At 33.0% G+C, this 7,086-nt stretch overlaps 1 protein-coding gene across 1 annotated transcript in view; it reads left to right on the top strand.

Annotated features, from left to right (window-relative positions):
- Nucleotides 1–707: 707 nt before the first annotated feature.
- Nucleotides 708–7,086, top strand: part of LOC115879134 — a 58,851-nt gene continuing 52,472 nt past the window's right edge. Inside the window, exon 1 of the mRNA XM_030895798.1 lies at nucleotides 708–913. The gene's annotated coding sequence lies outside the window, so the exon portion shown is untranslated. The remainder of the gene's footprint in view (nucleotides 914–7,086) is intronic.

The following is a 7,086-nucleotide window of genomic DNA, read 5'->3' as shown; positions in this document are numbered from 1 at the left end:
TTTCATTATAAATTTGGCGTTATTAAAATTTATTCTGTGCCCTGTGTCCCATGAATGCTGACAAATCTTAGATTTGTGAAAATCTCCTTTTCTTAAATATAATCTTTATGTTCTTTAATTCTAACATTTAAGGATCTAGATGTTTCACCAATGTAAAATTTATCGCATTCACAGGGTATTTGGTATATTACATTTTTTGTTTGTTCTGTATTCATTAGTTTAGTATGTGATAAAATGGATCTAAGTGTATTTTGTGTTTTGAAAGATGTTGGTATGTTATATTGTTTTCCTATCCTAATTTTTTTCCGAAACGCCTCGTATATATGGGATTGTAAGTTGTATATATTTTGTATTGTCATCATTGTGTCTATGATTTGCGGTTTGTATTTCGTTTAATGTTTTGTCAATAAAATATGGTAGATACTCGTTTTTTATTAATGTATTTTTTATGTGGTTTATACCGCTGTTTAGTGAAATGTCGTCTGAACTGAAGAAACTTGATGTGTATTTTATAAAAGTAATTTTTAAACAGTGTTTGTATTAATTTACTACTCTTCTAACTATACGTAACAAAATGCGTAATGTGACATTTACCCATCCATGATACCCGCGGTCACTTTTCGAAGATATCATGGTCACCGGCGATGGTCAACCCTCGACAACTCGCGAACGCGCCCGACGAAACGCGACCGACCTACGGGCTCGAAATTCAAAGTGGATTCGCTAGAAACGCGCCAATTTTGTGCGCGATTTTCCCAAAGAGCGCTCACGTGCGCGTTAAGTTTTCCGACAGTTTTTCTTCATCGAGTGTTTTCCTTGGGATTAACTGGTATTAATTCCCTCCCGTATTTTTTTCTACGTGATCAGCGTTAATTTTTTTTTCTGTGGAATCTAGTTAAACCGACATTATAAGGTAAGTCGAGAGAGTGGGAGATTATTTTTAGAAGCGATGATCTAATATTTCGGTAACCTTTAAGAGATGAACAAATTAACGCGTTTTTATTAATAGAAGACGTCACAATTGGCGCTTGTTTGTTTTAATTTTGCTCAGCGCTCCGCAAAAATTATTTGATCGCTTTGATGCTGGTATTTTACGAAAAAATATACGATTAGCGTGGAAAATATTACTCTGGATTTTGTTTTTACGAGTTGGGATTTTTAACAGGTTTATTTTAAAATCTATTTTCAATGAAAAATATTTTTTAACGCGTGGGTGTAAATAAGGAGCGTAAACAAAAATTATATTTTTAAATAATACCTTTGTATATGAGACTATACAAGGGTGAGTTTCCTACGATGTTTTCTATGAGCATCTCGGAAAGTACTGGAGATAGAGAGTCGGTTAAATGGGGAAAGAATTGCAGTTTTGTGGGGTCATAAATATGCGCCTTTTAGATTTTTGAAAAAGTTCATGGCTTACTAGATATTTCGAAAAAAACAAATTTTGGCTATTTTAAAAATTATTCCTAATTCCATTATAATCTATTTTAGACAAAAAATGTTCAGATAAAAGTTGTAGATAATCACATTTCTAATGAGATTGTGTTTTCCGATTTTTTCTAAAGCCCGTCATTTTTGATATATGACACAAACATATGTTCTTTTAAACGGAAACCATAGTTGTCGATGACTTCATAAAAAGCACCATTTTTTAAGCTTTTCAGCGATATAAGCTATAATATTTTTCTTTTACAAAATTACTGAGTTATAGCCAATTCTTATCTTTCTTGACTAATTTCACTTAGTTAGCCATGGAAACAAGTTCAATCGTTGTTGCTCTCAGAAATGTTGAATTGTCACATCCAATCCAAGTAAATTAAAATAAACAAAAATTGTAAATATTTTTTTTTAAATGAAGAAAAGCGTGTAGGATTATTGGTTCAACTTTTCTTGACCATACAAGATACGTTGACCAGTAAAAGTTACTTTTACTGGTCTTTTTTTATATCCAATGGTGTTCTAATTTTGTTATGACTTATAACTTATAAAAAGACAAAATGTATTATTAAACGGCTCTTTACAATTTACATTACACAAACTAAAACTTAAAAAAATAATCAATACATACACTTTAAGTTATTTTAGAAAATGTTCAAAAAATCCGCAATTGTTTTGAGTACATAAATGCATCTTTTTAAAACTGAATTGCTAGATATTGTCACAGAACGACCGGTCGACTTAATTAAACTTCTCCTGTTCCGCCTCTTCGAGTGCCTCTCATAAGTTCATAAGTTCTTTTGTAAACCTTGTTGTTAACCATACCGCATAAAAAAATCTAAAATGGATAGGTCAGGTGACCGAGAAGACCCATGCAATTGGTCCACCTCTTTCTATCCCTGAGTCTACATAATTATGATAATGAAATAATTTTTAACATTTCTTATATTGTTGGGGGGGGGGGTTGGTGTCATAATGAAAATCATGTTGGAACCACTCTATTAATGCGCGAGTATCTAAATTTAACTTTTCTAACATGTCTTGAAAACCGTTCTCTAAAAAACATAAGTAACGTTCACCGGTCAACGTATTCTCGAAACTGTATGGCCAAGAAAAGTTGAACCAATAATCCTACACGCTTTTATTCATTTGAAAAACTCATATTTACAATTTTTGTTTATTTTAATTTACAAAGATTGGATGTAACAATTTTACATTTCTGAGAGCAACGACGATTGAACTTGTTTCCATGGCTAACTAAGTGAAATTAGTCAAGAAAGATAAGAATTGGCTATAACTCAGTAATTTTGTGAAAGAAACATATTATAGCTTATATCGCTCAAAAGCTTAAAAAATGGTGCTATTTATGAAGTCATGGCCAACTATGGTTTCCATTTAAAAAAACATATGTTTGTGTCATATGTCAAAAATGACAGGCTTTAGAAAAAATCGGAGAGCACAGTCTCATTAGAGATATGATTATCTACAACTTTTATCTGAAAACTTTTTGTCTAAAATAGATTATAATGGAATTAGCGAGGGGTGTCTCACTCGGGTAAAAAATGTACACGTACTGCCAAAATATCTTTCCACTGCTAAGCGACTGCCAATGACTATGAAGAAGACTGCCTATGACTGCCATGTAATTATTATAGGCGACTGCCATAAGACTGCCAATGACTGCCAGCGACTGCCAAGAAAATGTACAGGTAATTCCAATAGTGAGACACCCCTCGGGAATTAGGGACAATTTTTAAAATAACCAAAATTTATTTTTTTCGAAATATCTAGTAACCATGAACTTTTTCGAAAATCTGAAAAGCGCATATTTATGACCCCACAAAACTGCAATTCTTTCCCCATTTAACTGACTCTCTATCTCCAGTAGTTTCCGAGGTACCCATAGAAACATCCTAGGAAACTCACCCTGTATAAACAAGGATAATATCTATACATATAATTTACACTAGAATTAAGACGCGTTTATATTTTGAGTGTATTTATCATTAGTTTCGTTCTTTGAAAAACATATACAGGGTGAGTTTTAAATAAGTGCAAATGTTTTTAGGGGTGGTATATTTCGACCCCAGGAACACGGATATGAGTTTTTTGCGAAAATTTGGAATTTTTTGAAATTGGACTTTTTTTTAGTTAAAAAAACATACTTTTTTGATAATATGGTTCCAATATGTTAAAGTGGTTCGCAAAACTTAAGCAACATTTTTTTTTTCAAATTTTCAAAGTAAAATAACTCGGTTATTTTGGACTTATTTGCAAAACGGTAAAGAGAAAATATGCTTCTTTTCTCGAGATCTACCAGCCCTGAAAATATTTGCACTTATTTAAGACTCAGCCTGTATAGTCAGTGTAAAACGTTTAGTGCTTTGATAGATGTCTGCGCAAAAAAACTAAAGTGTTCTCGAATTAGTTATATTTTGTCATTCTGAATAGATTCTGTTATTTGATGCTTCTGACCACGGAGGAAAATATACCGCCTAAAACTTTAAGCATATTTTGTGGATCAGCCTAATAGACCGAGAGCTGGCTACATAAAAAACCTTATCATCGTTACATGGCTAATTTTTTGTGTGGAGTATCCTTTTGTGTAGCCATCGTGAAATAGTCATGTCTGCCAGCGCGATCCCGGTGCTTAAAGCGGGGGCGGCCAATCGAAAGGGTGAAATGTTGACACTAAAAATATTATAAGGTACACGAGTTATAATTGCCAAATAGCTTTTATTTATTATTAGGCAACGTGTAAAATTGTTGACAGACATTTTTCTCATGGCTGAAATGCCGGCAGACAACGCGAAAGAGGCATAGAATTTTGACAAAAGAAAATCATCGCATATATGCATGTCGATTAGTGGAATGTCATGTTTATTGTTAATTAATTTAAAAAGCTCTATGCAAAAGGGTAGACAAAAAAATCGTTATTGAAATAATAAAAAAATATATTTATAATATAATCGTATAATATATGATTTATCAATACTTAAATGGATGAGGCGGCCAGCGTTCCCTGAATAAAGAGCTAGAATAATATCGTGCTTTTGATAACTGTCTGCAGCTGACTGAGCCACGATCTTTTTGTCTGCCCTTTTGCATACGGCTTTTTAAATTAATTAACATAAATAAATATGACATTCCACCAATCGGCATGCAAATATGCCATAATTTCATTTTTTAATAATTTTTAAAATTTCATGCCTCTTTCGCGTTGTCTGTCGGCATTTTAGCGACTAGAAAAATGTCTGCCAACAATTTTCCACGTTTCTTAATAATAAATAAAAGCTATTTTTGCAATTATAACTCATGCATCTTATAATATTGCATTAACTTTGAAGGGGGTGTGGTACAGCCTCTACAAGATATAAACTTATTGATATACAGGGTGATCCGAACTGTATTCCGGAAACTTCAGAATCATATTCTGCAGATAAGCTAAATAAAAAGTTCGTATAAATATAATGTCCTAAAATGATTAGTTTAGGAGATACAGGGTGTAGAAATTTCATTTTTATTTCGATTTTTTTCAAATAATTTCTGAAATAACGTAAATAACTGTATGAAAATTGATGTCTGTGAGTTTTTGGACATGATTTTGGAAATCTGATTTTGATGTCAATATGACTCCTACATGTAGAGGGCGCCACCTACTTATTTTTTAACTGGTTTGAAGAGTAATAACTTCTAGTTTGTAACATGTATAAAACTACTGAGAAAAAAAATTACATTTACAATCATTGGCGTAACTACGGGGGTGCCCCCCACGTTTTATTGCTGGGCACACCACAGATAAATCTTGAATTATGACTCTTGGTTACGGATTAATTTTTATTTGCTTGTGATGTAGTAAAAATGAGGTTTTCTAGTTTTGTTTACTTAATATTATTTTGTTGTGTTCAAAAAATGTGCATTTTTGGAACAATGATTACTATGAATTTAGAAAGATTTGATTTGTGTTATTAGTCAGTGCCGGCTCGCGAACTTTGAAGGGGGTGTGGTACAGCCTCTACAAGATATAAACTTATTGATATACAGGGTGGTCCGAACTGTATTCCGGAAACTTCAGAAGCATATTCTGCAGATAAGCTAAATAAAAAGTTCGTATAAATGTAATATTCCTAAAATAATTAGTTTAGGAGATACAGGGTGTAGAAATTTCATTTTTATTTCGATTTTTTTCAAATAATTTCTGAAATAACGTAAATAACTGGATGAAAATTGGTGTCTGGGAGTTTTTGGACATGATTTTGGAAATTTGATTTTGATGTCAATATGACTCCTACATGTAGAGGGCGCCACCTACTTATTTTTTAACTGGTTTGAAGAGTAATAACTTAGGGCAACGGCCCAGCTACGTCGAAACACCGGTTCCCATTAGAACACCGAAGTTAAGCGACGTAAGGCGATGCTAGTGGATGGACGGGTGACCGGTTCGAAACTTTGCATCGTGCTGTTGTCCAAAAGGGAAAAGTGTAAAATCTATTGATACACACTGCTCATTCACGCCGGTTCAAGGCCGGATGAGATCGGATATCTCGTGAGTAAGAGTTAATTTAGACACTTCCTAAGTCGGTAGGCCATTGACCATGATATGGCCGAGGACCGCGGTTCGGATTCCGCGTAAACAAGTAGGTTCCGTCCAGTTTAGCCATTGCAGCAGAAAGGAGACGTTAACTTGAACCTCACAAGAGTAATAACTTCTAGTTTGTAACACGTATAAAACTACTGAGCAAAAAAATTTACATTTACAATCATTGCCGTAACTACGGGGGTGCCCCCCACGTTTTATTGCTGGGCACACCACAGATAAATCTTGAATTATGACTCTTGGTTACGAATTAATTTTTATTTGCTTGTGATGTAGTAAAAATGAGGTTTTCTAGTTTTGTTTACTTAACATTATTTTGTTGTGTTCAAAAAATGTGTTAATTTTTATTTTTTTAGAAAATTTGTAGGTACTTAAATAATCAATGGGAACACGGGTTTGATAACTATATAAGTCTATATTGATAGAGTAATTCATATAAAGGTTTAGTTCAAAAATTTGTTTTTTAAAATTATTCATTTTTTTTTAAAAAACAAAAGCCTTAGCCTCCCCCGCTTGGCTCAAAACCAGGCACCCCCAGACTCTCCCCAGGATGAATTGCTAGTTACGGTAATGTTTACGATTTTATATATGTAAAAAAAGGTCTCTTGGGAAGAATCGCTACGAGTAATGCTTCTCGAGATATTTGGAATCGAAATTATCAATACCTGTCATCAGTGACATAAATTAAACATAATGACTAAATAGTTATTGACTGAAATCATAAATTTGAAATGTTTTTGTGCCAAAAGTTCAACAGAAACTGTTTTATCATCATTTTTTGGCAGAAAGATTTAGGATTAATTTCAAAAAATTAAATTTTCCTGAATTTATTATTTCTGTCAAATAACTATCCACTAAACTTGTTTATTTTTTGCATTTCCATTCTAAATATCTTGAGGACGGTTATTCGTAGCGATTTTTACCAAGAGACATTTTTTACGTAAAAATAAAGTCACGGAAATATATATTTTTTCACTCATACAGGTACGGACGAAAACTCATTACTCTTCAAAACAGTTAAGACACATGTAGGTGGCGCCACCTACAAATGG

The sequence above is a fragment of the Sitophilus oryzae genome, unplaced genomic scaffold (genome assembly GCF_002938485.1).
Source record: "Sitophilus oryzae breed Bouriz unplaced genomic scaffold, Soryzae_2.0 scaffold_1576_pilon_pilon, whole genome shotgun sequence".
NCBI classification, from domain to species: domain Eukaryota; kingdom Metazoa; phylum Arthropoda; class Insecta; order Coleoptera; family Curculionidae; genus Sitophilus; species Sitophilus oryzae.
The sequence above is the reverse complement of the archived record's forward strand: the minus strand, read 5'-3'. Positions and strand labels throughout refer to the sequence as shown.